At 46.2% G+C, this 5,459-nt stretch overlaps 1 protein-coding gene across 1 annotated transcript in view; it reads left to right on the forward strand.

Annotated features, from left to right (window-relative positions):
- Positions 1-5,210: 5,210 nt before the first annotated feature.
- The window catches only part of Myh9 (myosin, heavy chain 9, non-muscle), an 88,930-nt gene continuing 88,681 nt past the window's right edge, over positions 5,211-5,459 (forward strand). The window contains exon 1 of the mRNA XM_013024854.1: positions 5,211-5,387. The gene's annotated coding sequence lies outside the window, so the exon portion shown is untranslated. The remainder of the gene's footprint in view (positions 5,388-5,459) is intronic.

Below are 5,459 nucleotides of genomic sequence, written 5' to 3' on the forward strand. Positions count from 1 at the left end.
TTTTTTTTTGCTTATGTGGTGCTGAGGAATCGAACCCAGGGCCTCATGCATTGCAAAGCAAGTGCTCTACCGCTGAGCCACCTTCCCAGCCCAAATCTGTTTGTTTTTTTAATTCAGAAGTTGATTGGTGTGTGTGTGTGTATGTGTGTGTGTGTGTGTTTCTTTTGGAAGTAGAGAGGTTTGAATTCAAGGCCTCGAGCTTGCTAGGCAGGCTCTACCAGCCTCATAAACATGTTACCAATACCTACTATGGTATTCATGGAGGATCACAAATGAATAATTGTCAGGCTTTCACTTATAGTCCTTTTTTTTTTTTTTGGTCAGTTGTGGGACTTGAACTCAGGGCCTGGGTGCTGTTCCTGAGCTTCTTTGTGCTCAAGGCTAGCACTCTTCCACTTGAGCCACAGTACCACTTCCCGTTTTTGAGTAGTTAATTGGAGACGAGAATCTCACGGAGACTTTCCTGCCCAGGTTGACCTCAGATCCTCAGATCTCAGCCTTCTGAGTAGCTAGGATTACATGCATGAGCCACAGGCACCTGGTTCTATTTTAATATTATTTTTTAATACCATTCCTGGGTCTTGAACTCAGGGTTTAGTGTTGTCTCTGAGCTTTATCTGCTCAAATGCTTTAGCACTTGAGCTCCAGCTCCAGCTTTTTGTTAGTTAATTGGACATAAGAGTCTCATGGCCTTTCCTACCTGGGCTGGCTTTGAACTGTGATCCTAAGATCTCAGCCACCTGAGTAGCTAGGATTACAGGTGTGAGCCACTGGCACTGGACTTTACATTCCTATTTTAATTTGTATTAGTTTATTTGTGAATTTACCCTATGGACGTTTATTGAGGGTCTGCCAGGTGCCAGATTCCCTGTACTGGCATTACAAACACAACAAAGTACTGATGTCCTTAGAAGCTGATGGCAGGAGGCAATGCTGACAGAAGCAGCCCAGGTTGGGCTGGGAAGGTGGCTCAGTGGTAGAGCACTTGCCTTGCATGCATGAGGCCCTGGGTTCGATTCCCCAGCACCACATAAGAAAAAAGCCGGAAGTGGTGCTGTGGCTCAAGTGGTAGAGCGCTAGCACTTGAGCTGAAGAGCTGAGGGACAGCACCCAGGCCCAGAGTTCAGGCCCCACAACTGGACCCCCCCCCAAAAAAAGAAGCAGCCCAAGTTGCTGAAGTTGCACTGAGGAGGGGGGTAGGTCAGATGGGGAGGATCATGCTTTAAAGACAGTCTGGGCAGTAAAGTATGTGAGACTCATCACTAATTAATCAGCAAAAGGCCAGAACTGGAGGTATGGCTCAAGTGGTAGACTGCTAGCCTTGAAAAGCTCAGGGATACCCAGGCCCTGAGTTTAAGCCCCAGCAGTGGTGTGTGCATGTTTGCACACACATACACACAGAGGCATACACACCAAGTGCTGGAGAGAATAGAGGATGGATGGAAAAGGGGGTGTGAAAGGAGGTATGGCTTGCGGACGGAGTGGGGGGAGATAGGGGTGAGGGTGCGAGGGTGGAGAAGGGAGACCATTAGCATTGAGTGGAAACCTGAGCAGAGCAGGAAGTCAGGTGTGCAGACAGAACGGTTCTGAAAACAAGCAGGACGGTGGGGCTTGGCGTAGGCAGAGTGCCCTGCACTTGAGAAGGGAGTTGAACAACAGCAAATAGGCCAAGAACCTTGGGCCTGGGTCACAGAATTATGGGCAGTTCAGATGTTTTTCCTTATCCATTTTTTTTCTAAGTTAAAAATTAGAGTTTAGCCGGGCACCTGTGGCTCATGCCTGTAATCCTAGCTACTCGGGAGGCTGAGATCTGAGGATCCTGGTTCAAAGCCAGCCTGGGCAGAAAAGTCTGTGCGACTCTGATCTCCAATAAACCACTAGGAAACTGGAAGTGATGCTGTGGCTCAAGAGGTAGAGCACTCACTTTGAGCTGAAGAGCGCGGGGACAGCGTCAGGCCCAGAGTTCAAGCCCCACAACCAAAAAAAAAAAAAATTAGAGTTTAGAGTGTAGCTATTGATAGAGTCTTTGCCCAGTGTGAAGGAGGCCCTGGGTTCCTCCCCCAACACTACCAAAAAAATAAAAAGAATATATGTGTTAATTTTTTTATCTGTATTTGAATTTGTAGCATATAGTTTCCTATTTAAAATTTATCCACTTGAATTCATGTACAGTTACATGAGCCGAAGTTAAAGAGATGTAACTTTTTCTTTCAGTATAATCTCTCCCTCCTATCCCTATTTCTGAACTATCTAGTTCTTTCAATACCAACCAAACTGGGTACCAATGGCTCATGCCTGTAATCCTTCCTCAAGTGGTAGAGTACCAACCTTGAGCAGAACAGTCAACATCATGAGCCAGTGGCTATTCAGGAGGCTGAGATATGAGGATCCCAATTTGCCTGGGCAAAGAAGTCTGTGAGACACTTATATCCTATGAATAACCAAAAAGTCAGAAGTAGAGCTGTGGCTCAACTGGTAGAGTGTTATAGTTGAACAAAGAAAGAAAGAAAGAAAGAAAAAAGCACAAGGACAGGGCCTAGGCCCTGCATTCAAGCCCCAAGACTGGCAAAACCCAAAACACTCAAACCAATAAAACCTAGCATGTGAGCTTAGTGAGACAGAAATAACGCAAGATGGTATGGAAGCAGGGGCCTAGAGGGGCAAGAAAAACATAGGGATATTTTTCTTCTATTTGGAAAATATCATGCAAGTGATAAATGTGTTAGAAACAGACAAGCAAAGATAAAACCATCAGTGAATAGAAACAGAACTTCATGTGTGGTAAGTGCACTATCACTTGAGCTACATCCCCAGAACACTTAAAATATTTTAAACGTGTAAATACATACATATATAAAAATCGTATAGCTATTTTTCAACATACAGATCTATCAAAATTTATTTATTCAGTCTCTGATAATTTGTTGTGTATTTCCAGTGTTTAGTAACTATAGGCAATGATGCAAAGAAAATTTCCAAATTCCTGACTGTGTACATTTCCAATTACTTTTTAAGGATAAATTCTCAGAACTGATCAAGTCTGGCAAAGACTAAGTGTTCTCTCTCTCTCTCTCTGTGTTCCAGTAATGGGACTTGAACTCAGATACTTGAGCTCTTCCTTGGGTCTTTTCTTTTTGTGTCAATAATGTGGCTTGAACTTAAGGCCTGGGCACTTTCCCCAATCTTTGGTGCTAAGGGCTAGTGTTCTGCCACTTTGAACCACAGTGCCATTTCCAGCTTTTTGGTAATTAATTGGAGATTAGAGCCTCATACATTTTCCTGCCTGGGCTGGTTGGAACCCTAATCCTTGGAGCTCAGCTTCCGAAGTACCTAGGAGTACAGGTGTGAGCCACTGGCATCTGGCTTGCTTGGCTTTTTCTCTACTAGCTGGTATTCTACCAAATATGTTCATTTTGGCTTTTTGCTGCTGGTTAATTGGAGGTAAGAGTGTCTTGGATTTGTCTGCTCAGTCTAGCTCTAACTTCTATCTTCGGATCTCATCCTTGAGTAGCTGGGGTTGTGTGAGGCCCTGCTAGGACTGAACATTCTTATTATTACTTGTGAACTTCATTGGTCAAAAATGGCATTCCATGTTTTGTTTGCTCTTCTGATAACCATTTTTTCCTAATTATTGGTTACTTATATTTTGTCTTTTTGAATTCCCTTTTCCTAGAGTTATTTAAGAATTTAATTTTAATTAAAATGGAAAGTCTCGTGTCGTCCAAGCTATTGAACTTTTGATTCTCCTGCCTCAGTCTCCCCAGATCTGGCTTTTAGGCATTAGCCACAAGTCTGACAACTTTAGATCATTTTAGTTTTGAGGATTTGGAGCTTTATACATTTTGATCTTTATACATTTTTGATACTGTTACTTGGGCTGCAAAATCTGTTTTCTATGTCTTTTGTCTTAAGACTCTAAATGTTTTCTGAAGTTCATTTAGAAGGATAGTTTTAGTTAACAATGTTAGGATACAAGAGGGTAATGAGAAATTTGCCTTCAGAGAACTAAAATAAAGCTACCATTGTTGAAGCATTGTGCAATTGGCACAGGAACACACAAAAAGACCTATTGGTTCCTTTCTGTTTGGTGGTGCTTTAGGAATTTGAACTCAGGGCCTTTCTCTTGCTAGACAAGTTTTCTAGCCCTGGAGCCTCACCTCCAGCCTGAATGAAAGATCAACGGATATAATGGAAAGGAATTCAATATATATGATACTTCAATATATAATGATGAGATAGTATCTGCTAGCAGCAGAGAAAATTGGGTGGACAGCTGACTTCTGCAAGTTTTAGATTTCTTGCTAGCTTCACACCCAAATTTACTGATGGATGAAAGGATTATATATATGAAGAAAAAAACCCAAACCAAACCAAACGAATTCTATCCTCTTGTAGACAGTAACCTAAATAGGTGCAATCTGCCTACCTAAAAAATAAAAAACGATTTTTTTTTTCAAAAAAAGGAATCTTATATAAATGAGTGTCTGAAATGTGAGGCAGTGGGCACAGCCAGAGCAAAGGCCTGGAGGCTTCTGCAAGACAGCCGGGAGCACCCTCGGAAGAGACAGGGTCCAAAACCAGCGCAGGACGCCTCCACGGAATGCAGGGCTGAGGCCGTGCCCGCCCCCACAGCCGCAGAATTTTGTAAAATACCACTTTTCCCATATATGGTACTTAATGTCTGTTCTTCTGGTAGGACAGGGCGTAGGGAAAACACAGCTCGCGGGGCGGAGTGTCGGTGCCCCGGGACCTTCCCAGTCGGCTCCCGCCGGCCTCGCTCGCATCCTGGCAGAGCACCACCACCCGGACTCAGAGCCCGTCGCACCCCAAACTGTCCACTCAGGATTGGCGACTGCTTACGTCAATTCTCGTCCTAGAACCTGGGTGTCCGTTGGACCCGCCCTAGTAGGCGGAGCTCCCGCCTAGGAAGCGCGGGGGAAGGTGGGGTGGGTGGAGGGTGGGGGCGGGTGGGGATGGCGAATCCCACCCTTTTGGCTTCAGAGGCTCCGCCTCTCAGCATTACCAGAGGATAAGGTGTCCGTCAGTCAAGGATACCAGAAAAGTGATTGGGTAAAGGCAGAATAGAGGGCGGGTGTTAGAGTTAGGCTCCCCCTTCATTCCCCCCCCCCCCCGGCTTGAATCCGGTCCGCCTCTGGTAAGGGCGGGGCGGGAAGGCAGCGAGCCGCGGAGCTGGGTGCGGTGAGGCGCGCAGATCACCGCGGTTCCTGGGCAGGGCACGGAAGGCTGAGCGAGGCTGACCTGCTGCGGCTCCCGCCTCGCGTGCTCGCCCCACCCCGCCGCCGCCCGAGCGTTCGAGAAACCGTCTTCTTGTTCTTCTTTTCTTTTGGAGCAGCAGCGCCTCTTTTCCCGGGCAGATCCAGGTTCAGGTGAGCGAGCCCCACCGGCGCAGGTCCCGCCCGGAGCGGAGAGGCCGGCCGCGGCGGCGACGCTCGGCGTCG

This window comes from Dipodomys ordii, unplaced genomic scaffold (assembly GCF_000151885.1).
Source record: "Dipodomys ordii isolate 6190 unplaced genomic scaffold, Dord_2.0 Scaffold79, whole genome shotgun sequence".
Lineage (NCBI taxonomy): Eukaryota > Metazoa > Chordata > Mammalia > Rodentia > Heteromyidae > Dipodomys > Dipodomys ordii.